A 25,115-nucleotide genomic window follows, 5' to 3' on the forward strand; every position below is an offset into this window, starting at 1 on the left:
CAGACTTCTTTACCAATGTGACTCGGCTATTGATGCTGTCAATATAAGCTTGATACATGGCATTTCTTATAAATCGTTATTTTCTAAGATTGTATTTCTGTCTTAAGTCAGTATATCACTTCTTGAAGGGAGCAGTTTAGTTATGCACCAGAAGAGAAATACTAAAATCTTTGAAAGGCGGGTTCTTTGCTAAACCAGAATAATGCAGTGCTTTTCCATAAATCTTTAGATGCCACTTAAAACCTGCCTTTTGAAGTAGCCCAGCTGTAGCAGTCTGTTCTCTAGCTAGCGTGACTACAGGCATTTATCCTCTCAGATTTCATGTCTCGGTCACAAACCACTTTATTTTCCACAAGACCAGAAGGCCAGACATTATTCTCACTGTTTTGAATCTAAGATATTTCCCATAGAAAATTATGTACTGACAAATTCCAGAGAATTATTTTCTTTCTCCCAAGGAGAATTTTTTTCATTCAAGTAAGTAGTATGTCTTCTGGACTTTCAGGTTGGGGTTTTTTTGGCTTACCATGGGAGGTTTTCAAAGACAGAAGGATGAATTAGACCTCTCTGATTTTCACTGAGATGATATGTCCAATGAATAGGCTCCTGAGTTTCCTCTAGGTCTTTGAAAACTTTCCATGTGATTCTTTCCATTTTTTGTGCATCCATTTCCCTGGTTTTGGTGCTTTTCAATCCTCTATAGAAGCAAGCACTCATGGGAACCTGGAGGAGGTATGTGCTCTACAGTCAACTCCTAATTGCCCTACTGGGTCCATCTCATTACATGTTATGTCTTATTATCCATCTGTATCTTGGCCTTCAAACATTAAACGTGACCTTGGGCTGTGATCCATCTACTAACTAGACAAGATCAGATTTCACTACAGCTTGCACAAGAGATCTTCAAGGGGAATCTAAGGTATCTAAAAAAGGTTTTTAATGATTGGGTAGGTGACCTCAGGGAGCCACAGGATCAAAGAACCTGAGATGTGCTATCTCACCGTTTTGTGAAAGAAATAGCTGCATTTTATGCCAGTTCTGACCATTAAATGCTGGATGCCATTTTTCCAGGAATTGGTTAACAAAGAACATAAGCCTTACCTCTGCACATCAAAGCACTCAAAACCATGTTCAAGGAACCCTATTGTCATTCTGTTCCTTCAGGAGAAGTAAAACCAGTGACTAGGTCTCATAATTGCTCTGGTTTTGGTAATCACAAACTAGTAAAAATTATCTCGTGGTTTCTGGTGAAAGAAAGTTCCTCCATGGGATAAACAGTAGCCCCAAAAACCTTTGTTGACAGCACCATCAACAACTTCTCCTTGGATTTAGCCATATGAAATGCTCACTACATGTAATTGTTCACATAGAATACCTTCATTGTGTCCTAATGAGTATATATTTGGCTTCAGGAGACTTAAAAAATGTAAAATTATGAGTTAAGAAAAATTCTGACTTTTTTTATCAAATACCTACTAATGAATAGTAACTCCCTCCTCCAAGTGACATACTAAACAAGATAGCACCCCTTTACACAAGCGGCAAGACTGACAGAGCTAGAAAAATGCCTCCATTGTGACTTCTATTTTAAGAATTGTCATTATTTTAAACTTATGAAATATTGCTGTATTAAAAAACATGTTGATAATCTAGGCTAACAACATAAGTGTTAAGACAGTATTTATTGTTATATATCAATGCATACACAAATGGATACACACATACAGAAAAACACATACTTGTATAAACACAATAGCTGTCTAAATGAAAAGAAAATGGAGAAATCAATTATAATAATGATAATCAATTATGATTTGAGGAGTAGACCTTGGGAGTTAGGGGGAAAAAAATCACAGATGTGGTGTGCCATGGTTGAAGAGCAGCGAAGTGCAATAAAATGATTTTCTTTTCCTCTTGAATCAACTGGCCAAAACATGCTGTTAAGCCACAAACATGGCACTCATTAAAAATAACGCTCCAGAAAGAAAGTATTCCCTGTGCTTCTCAGCATAGGTGGTAATAACAGCAGAGGACAAAGGAATGGTGCACTAAGTCTTACAGTAGATGATTCATTAATTTCTCCTGTAGTTCTGCAACACTATAGACTCAGAGTCATACAGAAGAGAGCCATGTGAAGCTGGACTAGATTAGCTGAATTTGTCCATACCTTTCCCATAGTGGTTAGGTTTCTCAGGTTTCCTACCATGGGAAACCTGCAGAAATCCTCAACATTTTATTACACACTATATTCCTCATGGATGATATAGTAAAACTGCTTTTTTTTTTTTTTCTGTGCCTCTTAGACCTTGCTTCACTTAGTTGCCTTTAAAGGTAAGAACTGATTCTGTCAGAAATCATGTATTGTAGGGAACTACAAAATGTGTTAGTGAAGGGGTGGTGGGAAAATTCTGCTTGAAAGGTGAATGAAGCATTCTCTACAGTGGATACTTTACGGTTGGCTTCTTGAACTCAGCAAAGTAGGGGATGTACCCAAAATAGCATTTAGAGCTTAACAGATACAACTGGTCCAATTCAGAGGTGACATAAATAGGAGCAGACAGAGGGAGTAAGCAACACTCCTGGTGTTCGTGCTAGAGTTTACAGTGGCATCACTTGAGTAGCAAAGCAATTGGAGAACAGAGCTGAAACAGGCAGGCTGATTTGTGAGAAGAGAAATACAGAGTGCAGGACTGTTTCTGGAGGACAGGCAGATGGGAAAGAATGTATATGTGCTATATAGGCCAGGGACCAATCCTTGAAATGTTTGTGTGTTCAAGGCTGGGTCAGATGAGATTTTAAGTAACCTGGTCCAGCAGAAGGTGTCCCCCTTCCCATGACAGTGGGGTCGGAACAAGATGATCTTTAAGGTTCCTTCCAACCCAAACTATTCTGTGATGAGTACCTCCATGGGTTCTTCCAAGTTCATCTTTGTATAAGCAGTGATCTTAATCAGTGGCCATTTCCTCACTGATCAAATTTGACTTATGGGCCAGAGAAGAAGCCTGGCACAAGGATATGAAAACCTGTCTGTGTGTTACCTGGATGGAGGCACTTCTGGTGCCAGTCACTGCTCCCTTCTGGAAATACTGAAAGAGTCTTCCTCTTTTATTGAGGAAGAAGGTCAGATTTTTTTTCTTCTGTTTTCTGGAGCTGAGATCTACAACTGTTTCCAAATTAATGTATGCACGTCCCTGGTCGCGTTCTGCACCCCTGCTATGTTTGGTACTTAAAAATTATCTACATGTGAAAAGAAAAAACCCAGTGAATAGCATTTTTTATCATGCTTAAAAATTGCATGGGGAGTGCTTTAATTTGGTGCAGTATTGCTTCTGACAGCCAAAATTAAATCTGCCTGTAGTGGATTGTTGCCTGTTACTGGATAGAAACATTTGTTAGGTCGAGTACGTGCTGGTTCAACAGACAATGAAAAAGATAAACAATTGATTGCAATCAGAAGCCAAAACAAAAACATTGCAATAATGTTGCATATTTGCGTAGTTATCATGAATCTGGGGACAATATAAAAAAATCTCTTTTAATGCATACACAGATGAGAATTAATTTAAGACAAGGGCCTGGGGAGACAGATACCAAACACTATCAGATTGTGCAGTGACTTTTGACTGCTTTTGTACTGGATATGAAAATCATCCAAGGCCTGGAAAAGCCAAAAGAGGAATCTTTATTTTAAACTTGATGTTGAGTGGGCAACTACTTTTGGGTAAACATGTCGGTTTGTTCTCAGATGAGGTCTTGGTGGAGTTCCTACATGAAATTCTGCCTCTCTAATAAAGATTAGAGTTTCTTTCTCCAACATTACTGGCTGGCAGTAACAGTCCAAGGCAAAGCCTCCATGGCACTTACTCCTCTCCAGAACGCTTTGGTAACTGTAACTTCAGTTTCACAGCAATTCCAATATATTCAAGTATATCAATTTCCAAAACAGAGTACAACACCAAGCAACATTTTGTCATTCTGTCCCTAAAACAGATCTGGTGGAAGAAGGAGTGCATGGAAATATTTATATAAATAAATACTTAATCTTTTTCTGTTCATGACCATCTCTGGCCTTAGTACGTAAATATCACTGTATGTTGCTGTGCAAAGGAAGTGTTCTGATGAGCTGACCACTTTCTACCTGTATTCATCAGGAGTAAAGGATATAATTCTGGAAATCTAAACCTGTCCCATCTCAATCCTGTAGGGTTTTTTCCTACTAGTATCAGTATTGAAACTCCCAATGACTTCAGTGGAAGCAGCACTGAGACCTAAATTCCCTAAAATGTTAAATTTAAATGAAACTCCATAAACAATGCTTCACCTCCTCTTGTTCCCAGAATGGAATAATACATAGTTTTCAAAGCCATAGTCTGGAGAATAAATCACAGATTAAGTTTGAGGGGTTTTGGAGAAAGGAATTAGAAGTGTATCGGTGGGAAAACAGTTTAGACAAATTGTTTATGTTGTCTGCCAACAACTGCTTGGTTTTTGTAATTCAGCCTTACTGATGTTGCTAACTTAGAATTAGATATTGTAAAATGACATTACATCTGTTCTGTGGGGGGAGAGGAATGTTGATGTGAGAGCACTTCTTAATGAGGAACAGTTGATATATATGTGGGCAGTTTTATAGTTTTGTCAAACAACATAAAAGTGTTATTCTTGATTTACTAGCAGGAAATAAAATCCAAATTGAAATTAGATTTTTAAATGGCACAAAATTCCAATGCTTTTTATGTCACCACTAAAAAACCCCCACATCCTGTTAAATAGGAAGCCTTAAAGCTGCAGTAGTATATTGAAGGCAAAATCACGGATGTTATTTACTCAAGCAAAACTTTTTTCTGTGTTACTGCCATTGGAAAACGAATAAGTATTATTCATTTTGTCTTTGTTATAAGCTGGTTGCAGTTATTGATAGAAACACTGATTTCACCATGTCCTATTAAAGATGACTGTGAGGGGTTCAATTCTGACACCTTTTCTTGCCATACTTCCATCTTGAAATTTCAGTGAGGTTTTATCTCTGTAACAATTCACTTGCAATTTGAGGCAGTTTCAGGACATTTATATCAAATCTTAGAAGCATAATCCTGAGCATTCTCGTAGGTCAAATTATGGTTATTGACTTCTGAAATAGAGGTAATAAGTGTTGTTGCTTTTTTTCTGTTTTGAAATTGAATATTTATGACCTAACTCAACTTCTCCTTCTTATTTGATTCATCAATTTCAATGGGAGGCAACAGAAAGGGTTTAACCAGTGGCCACATAATGTTGAAAAGTGGACAATTCCACCTTTATCATAGTTCACATTTTTGCTTCCATATCTGCTGGGTAGTGAGTTTTTGCACCCAGCTTTCATGGTTCACCATTGCTTGTAGCTTCATATAGTCCATTTTTTGAAAGATTTATCTCTCAGGGCTTAGTCTTTATCTGTCACACTTGCTCTTGCTTTCACTAATTATATGACAAAGGAAGGTGATGCAGTCAGTAACCTTTTTAGAAGCAGGTACGTTTGTTTGATATGTTGCTTCTCTGTGGAAAAGTAAATCTACTTAAATCTACTTCAAAGGAAGAAAAATCCCTCTTTTCCTCTTCCTCATTAATATAGAAGAGAACCTCTTAGTAGATGTGAGGTGCTTGGGACAAGATAAATGATGTTTTTATTAAAATTAACCAAGCAAACCATTTTCTGCAGGTTGGGTTGCATTAAAATATGTTTTTCTTCCTAAAATGTAAGTGCAGTGGCTCCCTAACCTAGAATTAAAATAATTTTAGCTATTTCTGGCAGATTATCAACAGACATAGAAGAGAGCTTGTTTGCCAGCTTGTGAAAAGAATCTGAAACTGAAGTGGGACCTGGTTTATTTTCTGACAAGCAGGAGGTCACTGACTTTAGCATGTAAATCACAAACGCTTCTGAAGATCACCTCTTGTCTTGGAAGAAGGGCTCAGAATGACTGCAAAAATGAGTTACAGTGCAGTATTTAGAATAATCTATCTAAATCACATAATAGGTATTCTTCTCCCCTTGTGCAGCAAAATATATTTAGAAAGAATGAAAGAGAAGCTGCATTTAACCTAACACTGCCCTGCTGTGATATCCCACATCCTGGGACCAAAGGCTAGCCTGTATCCTGATCTCCTTTCTGTCCCTTAATACAAAAAGGAAGGAAATTAACAATTCCCTGGTGTTTCCCTCTGTTGTAGGAGGAGGATATAAGCTCAGCCCATGGAAGAAGGGTAGAACTGAATTTGAAGCAAATTTGTTGGCTAAGAGAGTATGGCATGATATGATTTGAGGTGAGCAAAAGCAAGAGTTTACACTCCAGAGCATTGAGTGATCTGATGTAAGTATTGGTAACTAAAAAGGTATTTGTAACTGGAATAGAGCAAAATTTTGTGATCTCAAAACAAAGCAAGGTCAGTCAGGCAGAAAAATCTGATCAGAACAATTTACTTATATATCAGACAGTGGTCTGAGTCCAGGCATGATTTCTGATAGCCATGGCCAAGTTAGCCGGTTGTCTTGCTCCAGCCTCAGGTTGCCAGAGAAGGGAAGTGCTGAAGAAAAAGCACAGCCAAACAACAGCTGTTTGGCTGGGAGATCTGGGGAACTGTACTATTTTCTCTTCCAAATGTTGCACTCCCAGACAGTGTGCCACCACATTATTTCATATGGTCATTTCTTGCTGTGCAGCAAGACTGGATTGAATTGTGCTAGAAACTGCAAAGAACCAGCTCAGGAGTCAGGGAAGTAAGAGTGCTCCCACTCAGACTCTTTACTTCATATGTTCCTCTGAAATATGGATGGAGTGAAGGGATTAACCTTATCATGTTTGAAAACATGAAATCCCATAAGAAATGCCAGGATACTGAGTGGCAAACAGGCCAGGATGAGGTAGAATTTTAGATGCTGTAGATTTCTGTATGTATGTGGATAGGATCTGTCCTGAAAAGAGATTAGCTCCTGAAGTTATGCTGGATAAAGGAACCAACCTAATCCATGTATTAAGGCATTTAACTTACGCTGATCAGAATTTTATCACTTTGATAATGCAATTTTGAATACAGAAATCTTTCAACATTCACAATATAGTGTCCTAGTTGAAATATGAAATTAAAATAGCTAGAAATACTGCACATTAACCATGCATACATTTTCATATGCTAGCATTTCAGGTCTGATAAACTGATTGTGTATGATCTGAATGAACCCGTTGTTTTAGAGTAATCAAGCCTGATTATAATTTTCCCTTTTTAGTCTCCTTACAAACAACTCTAAACCCAAACAAAAATAACAATTTTTTTTGTCTTCTGGGGCAACATGCAAATGAACTGCTGACTCATAAGTCCTAGTGTTAGGCACAGATTGCCAGCTTGAGAAAAAATGATGAGAGAATGTAGCATTTTGTAGTTTTTGAATTTTATGGATGCTGGTTGCCAATATGTACACAGGGTTGATGTTAGTGGAAAAGTTGGTATTTTATCCTGTAGGCCTTCCATTTAAAAAATTAGCTCATGATTAATTGCTGTGTGCTTCCATTACTGCAACGTAGATGGATTTTCAAAGCCATTTGACAAAAAAATGCACCTTGGAGTATTTTAAGTGCAGCAGCTGTAGAGCACTCAGTAATTTTATTTTGTGTTTTTTATATTCATAGTGACTGAAAAAAAACTTGACTTAGGATCACAGTATAATAACATCAGTTCTGTTCTCCAAAGTTTGATATTCTGTTTGTGTTTCAGAAGCTGACAACCATATCTGAAACTCATTGATAATCTTCTTAAAATAGCTCATCATCTCAACTAAATAAATCATTGACAAACCTTTTCCTCTTTGTCAAATGTATGCCAAATAACAACAAAATGGGGGCAAAGGTATTTGAAACTGTATTAGAATAATGCTAATCTGGTTTATTTATTCTGAAAAAAATTATTTAAAGAATAATCTGTGATCAATTTAAATGGATCCTAATTTCAGATTAAATGAGTTGTTCTCTTCATTTGTCTAAAGAGTACATTTATCTATCCTATATTTATGTAGAATTTGGGATATAGTATATTTTTTTATTCTATCACTGACTCATAATTTCATTTTTTTTACAAGTGAGAAAAACATCTTAAAGCAGTGCATGCATTCAATTAACATTAATTATTCTATCAATTCTAAGGTTTTCTGTCCTAGATTTTAAACAAATCTTGCAAAATCCATTGTCCCACACACCAATCTTTCATGGTCATCCACATAACTCAACATTTGCTACTCCTACATTAAATCTAACCAGATTAACATTGTTATTCAAGTGTGTGGAGTTGGATAGCTCTCCTTTTTTTTTTCTTTGTATTTAAAATCCAGATAATCTGCTGGATATTCTTGTTCCAGTTCCTTGGCCTATTCAAACATACCAGAAAACAGAAATGTATCCCTTCTATGATGAAACCAAGGCACCCAAAGAATATCTTTGCTGAAGTTCACAATTGACTGTCACAAATGAAAACAAATTGATAAATTACAGTTTGCAAATGACTACAATAGGAAATTAGGTGGTTTGAAATAAAGCAGATTTCAGTACTTTTAGACAATTGCTTACAACCATCTGCAAAAAAAACCCCTCTTTCTTTTTCATTGAATATACAGAGATTTTATATTAACAGAATTGAATCTTTTCAAGAATCAGCACTTGATCACAAGAGAATAAAATGATACTTCACAATGGATCTGATAAATGAGACATTTATATATGAACGGGCACATTGATTGACCTCTCATTTTTTAAGGACTCTCAAAAAGCAAACCAGAAAGAAGTTTAATTCTTTGCTGTTTATTTTGGGAAGCAAGTGGTTGAGCCATGTGCTTTAAGTGACTCAAATCTAGATATTTGAATTTCTTATCAATATTTTGACAGAATGATTGTAATGCACAGTGTTAAAATCAGTTAAAATTTTGGGTCAGGACGTCTGTGAACATAGAAAGTCGTGTATCATCCTAATTTGATTTTGGTACTTCACTGCAGAAAAAAAAAAAAAAACCAAAAGAAAAAACCAGCAGTGAAATCTGGACCTCTCAGAAACAGATTATATTTTAAGTAACAATTTTAGTGGCCAATCTTTCATGTTAGCAATATGTAAAACACAAAGGAAATTTTGATATCAGTACTTCTGTCCTGCACTAGTTCAATGAAACATTTAGAATAGGAAACTATGGCTGAAATTAAACCAGTTGACATTCTTACTTTGATTGCAATGGAGAAATGTGTTATGGCTGTCCTGTCCTGCACCCCTCTTGCTGTGGCTGAGCAACTTACCTACCCATAGCTACCTGTGAGTTTGTGTGACAGGGAAAATGAACCAACCAGAGCTCTGCTGTGATGGGACAGCATTGCAGCATCATGTTCTGATCTGTTTGCTACCAACAAAATGCATGTGAGCTCATCTTTCACTTTTAAATGAGTCAGGTTTCCCTTGGAGCCTTTCAGTTAGAAGAAAGAAATAAACACTTAGCAAAGGTTACTGATAAAATCTACACTTTTACTACTTTTTTATTATTATTATTTTTAATAGGAAAATGTGCAAGCGCCCTTCTAGCAAAAAGATGTAAATTGTGGATTTTAGGAAACAAATCCTGCTGCACAGCAGGTTTAGACAGGCTGCTACTGTCAGGGCCTTAAGGCATTCTGTGGCTTCCCTGTGGTAAGCCATGGTTCTCATTTGTAAAGCCAGGAGAATTCCCACTGTTGCTGTAATCATATGCATGATCCTTCTTCCATCTCATTGCTTCAAGCATCAGTTAAAAAAAGAAAATAGGGCAAATGGTGGTTGTCATGTAGTCAGCTATCCAAGAGCTTAGAAACTTCATTTATTTTGTGGGATTTAATTTTGTCCTCAGGAGAAGAATTAAGCTTTTTAGTGGAAATCTTAAAAAAAATACAGCTAAAATAAAGGAAAGAGAAAAAAAGTCAAAAACAAACAATTAAAAAAAAAACAGAGAAAAAAACAAACAACAAAAACAACACCAAAACATGTCCTGATTCAGACATGGCAGTGAAGACATCAGAAATAACTTTTTTTTAGTTTAAAATGAGAATAATTTTTCCCATTTACTTCTGTTTTCTAAATATGTAAAATCCTTTTGAAAAGGCCTGAGTCCATCCCATGAGCCTTGTCGTATAATCTCTGTGTTCTGTCACTTCTGCACTTGGTGACATCCTGTCCAGTGTTTGATTCTGCAGCTTTCCTATTAACAGCACTTGATGGACTAGCTTTAGCATGTCTTTTTGATTCGCTTTATTCTTTTGATACTCAGAAAATATAAATCAGTGTGTTTCACAGGTCAGTTATGTTTTGTGGGTAAAAGTACTTTGGTGTCTTTCAAGCCTTCCCTTTGAAAATTTCATTTTATATTCCCTCCTTCCTGTACTGTGAAAAAGGCTAAGTTTCTGTTCCCTACTTATCTTCTCTGGGTCTTTCATGATCCTGTAAACCTCAATCTCCCCTCTTTCTGTCCTCTGTCTTTTCATTGTTAAAAAGTTCTGGTCTGCTGCTTCTTGCCCTCTATGGAAAATGCTTCCGAAATTTCATTGTTCCTGCTGTCCTCCCATCTAGAAGCAGGGAAAATTCTAGATAGGAAGGAGCCTCTGGAGGTTATCTGAACACACCTATAGCTGACAGCAGGGGTTTGGATGAAGTTATCCATTGGCCCAGCAAGACAAATCTTGAATTACTTCCACTAATGGAGATTCCACAACTTCTCTAGACAACCTGTTTCAATGTATGGTTGTTCTCACAGCAAAGAACTTTTTCCTGTAGTCTGATGAAATTGCCTTTTGAAGCAACTGATGCTCATTGCTTCTTTTCCTCTTGCTGTGTCCTTGTGAAAAGAGTATCTCCATTTTCTCTATAACCCTTCTCTAGATATTGAGAGAATGTAATTAGACTGCCCCTTCCCTTCCAGTTGAGTAAGCTGAATTCCTTTCACTTTTCAATGGGCATCAGCTTGAGGGCCCTTCACTGAACCTTCTCCAGTTCTTCAATGTCTCTTTTGAAGTGGGAGTCCAGAACTGGATGCAATATTCCAAGTGTGACCTAACAAATACCAAACAAAGCAGTGACAAACTTTCATCTGCTGGGTTTACTTTGGCTGCTGCAGTCAAGGCTCCAGGTTGGTTTCATTGCTGCACAGCTCAGCCAGTCAGTCCTTGGACTGCTACTCAGGATTATTCAGTCACAGATGCAGGATCCTATAAATATGTTTGTTAAATATGATTCAATTCCTGTTGGCCCAGTCTTACAACTTGTTGAGATCCCTGTTTGCTGTAGTGTATAATATATACCTTGTCATGTCTTGCTCTGCTTTTTCTCACAGAATGTGGAGCAGAACTCTGTGAATCAGTGGAGGCATGGAGCCATGCTATTTCCTTACATTAGCATAGTAACAACAACAACAAATAATAGCAACAATAATATTGATATCTATATTAATAATATTACAGAATTATTTTGTTATCATTTTATATTATCCTTATTATTAATATTATTCTTAGTTTATTTTTTCTTTATTATTAGTTGATAAAATGTTTTCTGTTTTGTTTTCTGTTCCTTTACGGGTTATCAATACTGATCTATTTGCTTTTTTGATCAACACTGAAACTAACTAGACATTTTCACTAAAATGTCCATGCTGATTTTGAGATCTGTGTCATCAACAGTGATAGCTAGTTCAAACCTAGCAGAGTATTTGTAGAGTAAAAAGGGCATTTTCTTCTCTGTACACATTAATTTGAATTTATTGACACTGAATATCACCTATTATTTTATTGCCTAGTTTTTCAGCTACCTTCAAAAAAAGAAAACTGAAATATGATATGATTGAATATGAAATGGTGCTGTTAAAGAAAACCAAGTATTCAGTGGTTTTGATAACACAAGAAACAGAAGTCATCAAAAGAAGTTGCAAAATTTTCAGAACATACAGAAATACGCTAATTTCTACAGTATTTTAGCTGCTGAAAATATGTATGGTTTCAATGCTTATTTTAAAAATACATTTTAAAGTGATGTATCAAGACTGAATAAGGATAAAACAGTCCAGGTTCACAAAGTCCCAAACACAATGGTTACATAATTTCTTTAGTTGACTGATTCTTAATTGTTTTATCACCAGGAATATAAGTTGTTACCTATTATCAAAGACAGAGTACTGAACTATATGTTGTGACCAAGTGCAGCCATTTCACATTATACTTCTGAGGAAACCTTTGTCAACTGCCCAGTCCATCTTAGATTGAAGTTTCCTGAATAAATCTTTCGTGTATATTCCTTCTGTTTCTAAAGGTGGCCAGAGGAAAAAAATGTTTTTCTTAACTGTAGAACATGGCCCTAGAACCCTGATGAATACAATATATCCTGTTTTAGAGGAATTAATTATGAAGAAGTTCATTGTAAATAGTCAAAGGAATGTGCAAAGAAATGCATTGGAAAGATTCATAACCAGCTGCTCCTGTAAAAGTGCTTGTGAGTGTAGTAGTGATCAGGCTGTGCATGAGGAGCAAGCTTTTCAAACTCACTGAAGTTTGAGATGAATACTAGATATTGACATAAATTTGAAGATAAACCCTTGGTAGAGTACACAGACTGTATTTCTGAAAAGTATATAGTAAAATATATAATAATGAGTAGTAATGACTAGTGATGATATGACTTTATGTTTCATTTTTGGGATGTTCCACCTAGGAGATTGCACCTTGTAGCTCCATTTTTTGTTTCTGCACAGCACAACTCTATTTTAAAATTCCCTTATCTTCTCACAGACACAGTTCTCCTTGTTTGCCACATATTTCTTACTTATCCTTTGGCATGCTTTCCTCTAAGAAGGGCTTCATTTCTAAAATGTTTGTTGCTGTAATTTCTGACAAGGTGTCATATTTTCTTCTTTCATTAGCAAATAATTGGGAGTACACTCTTGGTTGCTTGTGGCAAATAATTCTGGAATGTAGAATGAAGAGTTCCTCTAGTTTTGGGTTTGCTTGTTTTTCTGCTTCTAGGGGAGAGGGTGGATGAGATCAAGAACTTTAAACTTCTACTGTCACTGAATTATGAGATCCTGCCCTCCTTCCACCTAACAGCTTTATTTCTTAGCCTGTATCTTCCCTGGTGTTACCACAAGTGTTTCTGGAAGGAGCCAGCCTGGGTTACACCCACAAAGGCAGCAATGTTAGCTGAGAGATCCAGGGCTACATTTGGTAGCAGCATCTGTTCATGCCAGCTTAAAGTGTTGACACTTCAGCTTAAACAGGCTTTATTTGCTAATATTTGCAACATCAACGAACAGCTTTTACATTTCCAAATGGCTGTATAAATGGGTAATCACACATAACTACATCACAGCTAATCCCTTGAAGGGACTGACTATAAAAGTTATTTTTTTTTAAATTTTGCCTTTGACAGAAAAATTTAAAAAAAAAAAAGTGGTTTTAACAGAAGACCCTGTAAGACCCAAAAAAGTAGCATGTAATAGGTTAATTTATTATTTTTGCCCATTAAATTGCTTGGATGTTGCTCATTGAGCTACTTGGTAGTGTAGAAGTCAACTTCTCACTAAATAAAATGGTGTCAGTAATCCTTGTTAACTGAAGAGATGGCCTGTAACTGCACATTTTAGTTAATTTTAGCAACTATTCAGACAAATTCTCACCTCCTCCCCTTCACAGATATGTTCTAATTCCCTAGGAAGAAGGCATAAAAAAGCCTGAAAATGATGTTTCCAATTAGTGTGGCTTTCTTATATTTAAATTCTGTGTGGCTCTGCCAGCTAATTGAATAAAATGTGCTACATTCTTTTGATCTTTGTTGAGATGATGTAGCCTGTTAAATATTGTTTCCTTATACCGTTCATGTTGACATAGATTGCATTGTGCTACTTATAGCTTCTTTGGCACAGCTCTGGAATCAAGTGTTCAGCAATGATTAATGACCAAGGATACACAGACCTACTGTTGAGTCTAAGAGCTCTCTAGTCTCTGCTCCTGTTCCTTCCTTCAATTCCAGCATTAGCTAATGTGGCTTCTGTGAGCACAGCAGTTCTGGTGTCTCGTCATACAGCTTGTACTGCCAGCAGTTAGCATAGCATAGAGCTAATGATCATTAAATTCTCAGTTTTCTTAATTCTTGCTTATTATTGCATCTTTGATGCCCTTTCTCACTCTTGCAATTTTTTATTTAGTGTTTAATAGAGAAAAGGCTTTTAAACCTGTGCTAGACCCTTTGTTTTAATCCTTGCACACTGAAGAATCATTTAATATCCTTTGATATGTTATGCCAATTAAGTGATATGTGTATTAACATAAATATTTAATTGTTAAAAGAGAGATCACTTTGGCTTAAAGCTTTAATTGAATTAGATGCTTTTCAGATGATTGTCAAGATTAAACAGTCCGTTATGAACATTTGCCACTGCAGGAGATTTCTGCTTATTGAAAGACAAAAGGGTAATTTCATCTAGTATTGCTGTAAACTGTACAGGTCCTTCATACTGATAAGGGAATTCTCCCTCTTTTAACCTTGATATGTACTGTAGTAATGAGTTTATGAATCTTTAAATTCAGGTACATCATTAAAGTGGGGATATGATATTAGCACTGCCAAGTAAATTAAAAGGATGAAAATTTATAACAGCTAGAGATGAGAGTCAATACCAATTTGTCAATAATTACCATTGCTTTTAAAAAGCAAAACTAACACAATAAAAGGAGGCAGCTATGGATCTTTATTGCATACTAACTGGAGTTTGATTAATTCCAATGACAGACTTCACATGGCAAACTGGAGTTTTAAGGAAGCTAATTTTCCTTGACACTGGGCTGCTGAGGCACCTAAACTTTCACTCCCACAAAATATGCTTGTGTTAATGTGGAATCCAACTGTTTCGTTATCAACCCAAAATATTTCTGGTTTGGGGCAAAATGTTCCCGTATTGCAGTTTTGCCTAATTATGTGAACATCTTCCACAGATCAGAATCCTGTTTTCTTGATATGCTGTGGACTGTAGTCATGCATATATCTCACACTGAAAACACGTCACAGCAGTTTCCTTCAAAATATAGTACAGCTATGCATAATGCATGACAAGACTAGAGAGATGTGCAATGTGAATCAAAGTTTTAATGTCCTAGTTTTCCAGATATTATTATCTATTCACTGTGTTTTTAAAGGAGCTCTGATTAAGAATCATCTCAGCTGTGACAAGCCATAAAGCCAAGCACAACATTCAGTGAGAACCTGAAAAAAACTCTATCTGAACAAGTTTTAATATTACACTCATTATTGGGGAACCTTGTTCTTATTTTGCCAGGAGTGGAGGACTGCATCAATAGACTCCCAGTTGCTGGCAACATTTTGTCACCAAAGGTCATAGAGCAAAGACATTCAAAGCACATACCTTTCCACTTTGTTTCTGACACACCTGTCCTTACTCAAATGGTTAGTATTTGCTGTTTTGTATTTGTTGACCAGGTCTTCAAAAGTGCAGATGCAAAATTTCAGCCATCCTTTCTGACTTGGGACATGCTGTAAAGTACCTGAGTGCCTGGTTTGACTTGAATTCATATCTGTCCCCTTGATCTGCAAAGCATCCAAATGTCAGAAAAGCTGTTTGAATGTAAAATGTACAGCTCAGCTTCACATCTGAGTGCAATCCTGTTGTGGGACTGCACATTCTCAGGCCAGCTGTTTTTTCACTTACACAATATCAGACTACTGGAGTCTACCTGAAATTTTATGCTAAATGCAGTTCTTACATGGACTTCAGCTTATGGGCAGTCCAGCCGCACCCTGAGTTTCTTATTGTCTGGGGTAAACAGCATGAAATAGTCAACGGTGTGACTGATGCTAAGGTTATGTCTCTTCAAGTAAGGGAAGTCATATCTAGACTAGAATGGGGGTGAAAATCAAGCACCTTGCTACTTCTGCAGGACTGCTGAGAAGCATTCCCTCATTAATGTGAGAAGCTCTTCTCATTTTGCTGTAGGGCAAGTGCTTGCTTAAGCAGGCAGGAGGGTTTTCTCTTGTTCCTTATTATGTGTCCAAGATAATGAAGGAGGAGCTTTTAGGGTCCCAGTCAAGTAACAAGTCTAAAATGAATTATTTTAAGTACTTGGATAATTCTATTGTCATTATGTTTTCTTTAATAAAAAAACTATTTACCAAGAAGTGTATTTATTGTGTGTATTTACTGAGTCATAAGCAAAATTAATTTGATAATTTCTGTGTATTTATAGTTGATGGTAGCGGGAAATTAAAAAAGTAGTTTAAAACTGCTTTCTGTGCTTGGAATGATGGAGAACTGATTCTGTTTTATTTAAGAATTTTAAGCATCATTAAAGCAGTAGGCTAGAGAGGGTGCTGTTTGCCTGAGTGCTTTACTAGCCACTGGAAGGGATAAATTTGCATTGAAATATCATTTGAAAACCTAATACATAGAATGAGTTCTTACTGGGTTATGGATGTTCATTGATCTCTTTTCTTGCTGTATTTCTTTACTCTACTGGAGAGAGTAAAAGGAGAAAAGGACTGATGGGAGTATAGGAACATGAGGGTCACTATAAGGAGCAGGTTGAGAAAGTGGGAAGAAATCAGACCAGTGAGAGGAAATGCAAATATTTACTCACAAATATGTTGTTGGTACAGATATGAGAGAAAGTGCTGGAGGACACTGCAGTAAGAGGTGCCTACAAAATTGTCTTGGTTTGAAAAGACAGATGTCTGCTAAGGAAGGCAGGAGCCTCCCCTGAACTGGAAACTGTAAACCGCCTCCCTCCAAATTGTTATAAATTTGAATATAAGCAGGACTCTCAGGCAAAGATATGGGAGCAGTTATAACAGTTCCTTATTAGGGAAGAAAATAAAACATAAAATAAACAATGCAGTAATACAAAACAACACTGACAGAGTCAGAATACAACCTGATATCCTGTTGGTCAGGGTGTTGGTCCAATTGGAATGGTGGCGGCAGTCCTCCTGCAGTGTCAGGTATGGTTCTGTTGGAGCAGTGATCATGTAGAAGGGTGTAATCTTCCTCTGAAGATCCAGTAGAAAAGGCAGCTATTCCTCTAGGAATCCAGTAGAAAGGCTGTTCTGGTGTCCCAGAATCTCAGATTATATCCAGTTAGGAATGCTTGGCTCCTCCTTCTGGGCAGAGCATCCCACAATGGGATGATGGTATTTTGTCAGTCATGCAGTAACACTCGATTGCCCATTAACAGCAGATGTCTCCCCGGAGGGAGGATTGGTTTGTGGAAGAGATAAAAAAAACTGCCCAATTAATACAAGATAACTGCCACACCTCTAACAGATGGCAAATAGAATACACATGGCCTTCTAGGACAAAAATAAGGGAGCAGACTCATCTAGTGAGGAGGCATTAGGAAAAAGAGGCAATTCTTTATTCCTTGTTTCTCATTGGTAAAGATGGGCTTTGCAGCCATGTCTCTGTCCTTGCTGAGTGGTGTGGCTGGACCTGAGGCAGAATTGACAAGAGCAAGAGGGCAAAGGAAAACCCTTCCAGCTTCCCTTCCTCCTGCTGCCGTTGTCCATGCCTGCCCTTATCAGTGGGAGTAAAGCTGAAAGGCAGGGCATGTCCATTCACTGGAGGAGGTGAACCTTACATATCAGCAGCAGCATTGTAGGACTGGTTTTGTCAGAGAAATTGCGCAGTGGGAACTGAGCTGGGCAAGACCAGCCCACAGTAGTCATTGAATCTAACTTCAGACAAGACCACATGTGACAGCCTGTGGAGAAGATTCCCCCAGGCCACTAAAAATGCCATTAACTTGGACATCTCCTTTACAGATGACCTCAGCTGTTAGAGGCAATACCAATCTTCAAAGACCATGCCTGACCATAGCATGTGAAAGGCTGCATGGACCTGAAGTAGAATTGCTTTTGATGCCTTCTGCCAGTGAAGGGGGAGGCACAGTGCACAGTCTGAGTGTGCCACTTTTGCTTTCCCTCTGCACTCCTCCCCAGGATACTGACACTCAGCAAAGCACCATGAGGGTTAGAGGTGCAGATTCAGTGACCTGCCATTACTGGCTCCAAACTGAGTGAAAATGCACCTACCCAGGGAATACTCTGCATAGGAATGGCTCATGCCCTTCTTTCTTACACCATATTGTCCTGGGGCTGTACAGAGCATCATGAGCACACATGCACTGCTTTTAGCTCAAGGCAGAATCTAATGCTAACTGTCCTGCACTGTATAATCATGAAATGTGGGGAAAATATAGTGCTTCTTGTGTTCAAAATTCAAGTTAGAACTTCAGCCAGCTGAAACAAGTGACTTCTTTGAGAATGAGCTTGTGATCTTAAAGCAGTCTTAACCACATAGAGAATTGGAATAACCCAAGTAAAGCAAAAAACACATCTCTGAAGAGAGATGATATTTGGTATTTACAATCATTATTCCTGCAATGTAGTTTAGCTTTGTGAATACAGTTTTTGCAAATAACTGTAAAATCCTTCTTTGTTTGCAAATTTGGAAGTCAGATGAAAGTTCAGCCTTAAGCAAATTTCTTCACGGCTGTGTGGTAAAAAATGTCTGGTAGTCTATAGATGTGCGATAAAGAAGCTCAGGCAGAAGATTGACCTGCACTGAGAGCATTTGTGTTTGTTTCTAGTTACCTCTCTCCTTGCCCTGTGATTTAGTATTATGTGGGTGAGATATTTGTACTAGTACACAGGAAACCCTTGAACATGGAAAATAGTACTTACTAAAATAGATAGCATTCCCAAGGGGGAAACAGCAAAATTACTTGAGATTCATAGAATAAGGAATAACTAAAATTGCCCAATTATTTAAACTGAGGTATTTTTCTATCAATATAATATCTTGCTGAGCTTGTGGAGCATAATTTAGAGTAGGCCTTTTGCCTGCAGATCACAATATAAATATTTTATATGATCTCCTACACTATTACAATAATAGAGGTAGTGTTATTTAATCCACTCCTGGCAAAGCAGATGTGTGCCAGAATGCATAAAGCACTCAAGGACCTGGTTTTGTTATCATGGAAACTGATTGGTAGAATGATTTATCTAAAGTTTGATTCCTCATCGTGGAAGTGGATTTGATTGTGCTTGTGAGACACAATTTAAGGTTGTGTTGAAGCCTCATGAAAAAAAAAGTGTTTGTGATGGAAATATTTACAATATGAGGATGAAAAAACTTCTCAAATGTAAGCAGGTAAAGCAAGAGCCATGTCTGGGTTGGGAGGAGGGCTGGGAGAGACTGCATTTCTGCAAATTATTTGATTTAGACTTAATAGAAATTGTTACCACAAAAAGTGAATTTGAATACACCTCTTAAAAACCAGTTCCAAGCAAAGAAACTACAAGCCACAGCAGAGAGCATGCAAGTGCTGCTATATCTTCGTAGCGGTCTCATAAAGTGGGTTGCAAGTCAGCAGGGGTGGAGAAGTTCAAAGTTTAATAAAACTTTTCCTAAAAACACAGCCTTTGGAGTGTAATTTAATGCCTCTCTTGACAGTCATTGTTTCTCTTATTTTTTATTGCAACATATGTTTCAGTTTTGGTATCTGATTTTCCCTGACTAAAGTCCTTGGGCCTGATGTGGGTATTTGGGTGCCGCAGGACTTAGGGTAGGTGGTCCAAATACTTCTCTACCTTTTCTATAAAGTGGATGGGAGATGAGTATTGATGGCTAATCACCATAATTTTGCACACTCGAGCAGGCTTTAGAAATCAGAATGCTAAAATCCTATGGGAAATATTTAAAGCTATGTCCTTTCCCCCACGCGATTGTGCCTAAAGCTGATATGCATTGGGAATGATGAAAAGATGACCATTGTTTTGTACATTTGTATGTGACATACTATGTTATTGAGTACTTCCTCTGTCTGTTTATGCTTTCTTTTTCATGCTTACTGTAGCTTTTATTGATGTGTTTGATAACATGGCATCAGCTGCAAGGCAGAAATGTTTACTCTGTCGGGGTTTTTTTTAAAACTGTTCAATGTAGATTAAAAAACTTCAGCAGCCCCTGGATGGATAGGCTTAAGCTGAAAATTTACATGTGAGTAACAAATATTATAGTGCAAATGAGCCAGACACAGAAAAGGAAATTCATAATAAGGGACTGCTCTGGCAGTATTAATCTGCCTCATGTAGATTGTGTGATGAATCATCCCATGTCACCACAAGGACTGCTGCTGCTGCTGAGCTCTGCCAGCAAGTGGGACAATAAAAAGTGTGTATGGAAGAGTTGAGGGGAGGGCACACAGAAGGTAAGAGGAAAGGGACAAAAAAAGAACAGCTATTTAAAACTGGACATGTCAAGCCTGGCCAATAGCTCATGTTATATATAATTCAGCCAATTCATTGGGTAAATCATTTCATATGCTCCACAAAATGCAATTTGCTTCCATGGCCAAGCATGACAAAGCTTTCACAGAATTGCAGTTGGCAAAGAGCTCTTCTAGGATAGTTAATTCAGGGCCTGTGAGATTGCTGAGGCATCTTGTCAGAACATTAAATAATCACACAATGTCATGAGGGAATATCTAATTAAGGGTCCAATTTCTCAAGGGTCTGAGTACCTGTTACAATGTGCCGAGAACCCTTAATTCCCACTGACAAGAGCAGCAGCTTAGGGTGTTCCCAGCAGGCGTTTAATAGGATTGTGGCCTTACTTCATTTGGCTGGGATAAATCCAGGCCAGTCAGGTGAAGCAACAGTAATGAAACAAGACAAGATAATGACACATAGGGTTACATTCCAGCAGGAATGTTATTACTTGCAGATGACGAAACATACTCAGGTGTGAAGTCCCTGTGAAATACAGGAAAAGATATAAGGATGCATTCTTAGGGGTTAAATTTGTGCCTTTGAGAAAGATCTGTCTGTATTCATCCCATGCAAAAAGAGCTGTAAAAGGCAACATGAACTCTTTATCACCCCAGACCATTATCCTGTATGAACAAGTGACAGAATTCCCATCCATGGTTTGGTTTCCAAGAACTTACAACCACATGACGATTGTCTGCCTTACAAAGGCAAGCAGATTTTCATCCAGTGTTTGGGAAGCAGAAAGCTTGGGTAGGGGAAATATGGGTGCTGAATTTCCCTGAGCAGCATTCTTGGTGTGACCCAAGAGATAGAACAAAATTTGAGGTAGAGAGATGAAGCCTTACCAGTAAGACTTTTCCCTCCTCCTTGTATACCTGCAGTTATATAAAGGAGAAGAATGTTAGATGCAGCAGAAGAGAATAAGCATTGAATTTTGGCTTATTCTCAGAGATGAAAGTAGAAATAGCATTCTTTTCTTTGTCCTGAAGGACTGTTACAAAAGGGACTAAATGAGTAGGGAGCATGGCATTATGTTAAGCACTTTTGGGAGAGTGAAAAGTTAAAATTAATCTTTGTGTTGTCAGGCTCTTAAGTGAGGAATGATGCATTAGACAACCTGATTTTATTTGATTTGTTGGGAAACCAGAGCTGCAGTGTAGTTTCTTGAACAGAGTTACAGGCTTCAGTTAAAGAGAGAGGCAAAGTGCACACATCACTCTGATCACTCTGGAGTAGATCAGCATAAGCATTTTCTATATCATGAGTAATGTTTGCTGGAAGAAATCAAATTACTGTTACACAGACCATCTGTTTTCTTTGCATGCAATCATGTAAGTGTTTTAGGACAAACCATCCTTTTTAATCAGTTGTAAATCTCTTATGGCAAGGCACTGTTTTCTGTAATAAAATCTATTTTTATGATAAATGTGAGAGTTTTAAATACTGGTTTCTCCTGCATAAATATAGTGTACATATTGTTTATAACATAAAGAGTAGGGGTGTACAACATTAGTTATTATCTGTCAAGAACTTAATTTTAGGGCTTTTTGCATAGCCATTTTTGGATATCTGTTGGATCTGCAACTCACTGGTGTTCAACTATTATAGCAAATAACATAATGAGTAATACTGTCCATTTATAGCCCAAGAAGTTGATTCCTATATAAATTTAGTAAATGGAGTATAATAGGGCCTCTATTTTGTAGCATAACTGCTATGATAAAAGTGATTACTGTGGAAGATGACTGCCTTTTGTCTAAATTCTTACCCTTGGAAATACTGAGGAAAACAAGGCATGACTTATTAAAAAATGAGCCTGCGGAATGGTCTAATGACATTAAAGAGACTTGAATTTATGTTCCAAGAAGGAGTCAACAATAGAGTGTGATATTTACTTCATGTTTAAAGGCAGCTCATTCACAGACATAATTGTCCCATTCATTTTAGTGGGTGCTGAATTGAGCCTACTATTTTATTTTTTTATCACTGTCAGCTGTCAACTTCCCTGATGCATGTATTGTCTTTGGGTGCTCTTGAATTCAGAGGAAGCTGAAGGTCTGCCTGTTTAGCAAAGTTTCCTCTGATTTCAAAAGCAGCTGGGTGATTGCTTTGCCAGAATTTGCTCTGTATTGCATAAAATGACCCTGAAATAAAAGAAAGAAACAAGAACTGTAAGTAACACAATTGGAAATTCCCTCAGCAGGTTGGCTGTCCTCCTCAATGAGGTTGGCAAGCCTGAATTTCATTTGTTCAGACACTTTCAAATCAATGCTATTTTGTCTGAATAATTAAGCTGCTTACTCAGGCTTGAAAAGTGTATGGTGCTAAATTCTTGCGCTTTTTTGGGTAAACATGAAGAGGCAAAGAGGGAGAAACAGATGGACCATGCACCTGGAAAAATTATAGTGCCTACAGTCTGGTGCCATCCCATGGTACAGTGGAAGTTTTCTGCTCAGGGAAATATCAGATGAAATCAAGGGCCCCTATAAGTCCTATTGTGAAGGCTGGACTCAAAATCTCCATGTCCTGTGTATTACCACTTAATTTCAATGAAAGGGAAAAAGCAAAACAGGGTGAATGGCTTACAGAATCATACAGGTGATGGAGAGTGAAAGAGAAAATAAATCTGTATTTGTAGCGGTCTAGTAATTTGTTTGCATTTTTTTGTTGTTCAAATTCAGTATTCTTTCTTTGAGAAAATTATTAAGATGAGATAAAATTTTACTTTTTATTCCCTCTGGCTTTTCTTCTTATGTTTGCCCTTCTTTCATTCACAGGGAAGAAAATTGCAGGGAAATTAAATAATGTCATTGAATCACAGCAATTTGTTTGTTAGAATAGACTTCTGGAGGGTGCAGGAGGGTATCATCAATCTCCTAGTCTAAGCAAAAAAAAAATTAGATAACATCACTCACAGCCTTGTTCTGTTGAATTTGGAGTATCCACAAGGATGGAGATTTGCCAGCCTCTCCCAACAACCTATTTCTCAGACTTCCTTTTGTTCCCCTAGAAGCTCATCTGGTTGTTTCTCATGTTCCTCACCAGTTTCAAATCCAGCTGAGGTCTGGCTTCCCCAGTTTCATCCAAGCAGTCCAGAACAAGGAAGTTCTGCATTGTTCCCAAGTAGCCCTCCCAACCTCTTCATCCTGTGCTGTCCATCTGCTGTGCCTGCATGACATCCCAAATGGCAACCTGGGAGGTCCCAGTGCACTGAAGGAGCTGTTTTCAGCAAGCAGCTTCCTCTTCTGGGCCCCTTTTGCTGTCTTGGGCTTCAGGAGACACATTTCAGTTGGAACTGTCAAAAAAGTTGATGCAAATATTTGTTTTATATTTTTCATGTCATTCTTCCTACTCCCATCTTCATATTTCCAAATCTTTTTCAGCAAGATAGATAAGGTGAAATATATCAAAACAATCTATTTCCACAAGGGATTTTTTTTTTAGCATGATTTTTCATTCGCATGTAAGTAAAATTACTACAGTATTTTGACTTTTTAAATCTTATTTTTGTTGGGTTTTTTTGCCCAGAACTTTGGAATAGTTACCACATGAGTTCTTCAGTAGCTTCAGTAGAATAGACAATATATTTTCCAGCTGTATGGTCTGTTTTTATGCAAGAAAGATATTTTGATGTATTTACAATTGTCAAAGAAGCACTGGCCTAGCTCTAAGAACAGTAAATGCAAACACTACTGCTTGGAAATTATCACATTTTTTCTATCAAGAAACAATTCAGCAAAATTACTTAATTTGCTTAGTGGTAAAGACTGCGGTAGACTATGAATTACTGTTGTCATAGCTACACTGTATTTTGATACAGTACATTTGTTCATTGAAATGATAATAAAATAATTTGCTGTACAGCAAGTATGAAACATATCTTAAATTACAAGGAATTACTTATTGTAATGAATACCTTAAAATATAAATACAGAGCTTCTGACTCCGTGTTTAAGTGCAGTAAGTAGAGAATACTACTGTTTATTTTAGCAATTTCCGGTGTCTGCAGTGCTGATTACACTGAAGTGGGAATCAATGACAATGTGCCATATAGGAGACTTTATTTATAGTAGCTTTATAACTGATCTAAAGTGAGACAATAGATTTTGATATCCATGACCTTTAATAGAAAACGCTCTGAAGAGAAGTTTCCAGTTTTACCTCCAAAGTAACCCCTAGTGAAAGTCCTTCATATTTTAGTCTTTGTGAGGCAATTAAATACTGACCTATTCTTGGTTCCTTTCTCCCTCAGTTGCTTCTGTATCTTGGCTATTCAGTTGACAAAACCGAAAAAATATTCAGGGGAGCTCTACAAAGCTAGACATTGGCCCATTTCTGCTTTTTAGAATGTTCTTAAGTGCAGCATGTTTGGGGTTTGCATGTTTGCTTTTCTTTCCTTGACCTATTGAGGTCCAGTGGTTGTAGAGGATATGATCTGTGCATGCATTCCAAAGTCTCCTCTTCCACCTCTTTACCAGGTGTATTTTTGAAGGAAATGGAGCAGGAAAGTGACATAGATGATGATCAGGTTTGGCTTTGAACTGGTGTCCCTCAGCTCACTTGGTGGTACAGGGAGGAAAAGTGGGCAACAGAAATGCTTGGTCACAATTTTGAAATATATGTAGGTCTGAGCAGTTCATCCTTGAAGAGGAGAAGTCTATAGGTATTAAAAAAAAGCTGTAATACCAGTGAATAATCTTCATTCTGGACATTCTGGAGAGAAAAACAGTAGAAAAAATAGCTTAGAGAAACTACAG

General features: G+C 37.4%; 1 protein-coding gene across 15 annotated transcripts in view; it reads left to right on the forward strand.

The window, feature by feature from the left end:
- LOC118700163 (poly(rC)-binding protein 3-like) overlaps positions 1 to 25,115 on the forward strand; it is a 500,974-nt gene that overhangs the window by 79,832 nt on the left and 396,027 nt on the right. The window contains exon 2 of one of the 15 annotated variants that reach the window (XM_054516993.1): positions 6,211 to 6,303. The exons of 13 other annotated variants lie outside the window; for them this stretch is intronic. The gene's annotated coding sequence lies outside the window, so the exon portion shown is untranslated. Of the gene's footprint in view, positions 1 to 6,210; positions 6,351 to 25,115 lie in introns of those variants that run through there. One more of the 15 variants, XM_036404557.2, reaches the window with a different exon arrangement.

This window comes from Molothrus ater, chromosome 1, assembly GCF_012460135.2.
Source record: "Molothrus ater isolate BHLD 08-10-18 breed brown headed cowbird chromosome 1, BPBGC_Mater_1.1, whole genome shotgun sequence".
NCBI lineage: Eukaryota > Metazoa > Chordata > Aves > Passeriformes > Icteridae > Molothrus > Molothrus ater.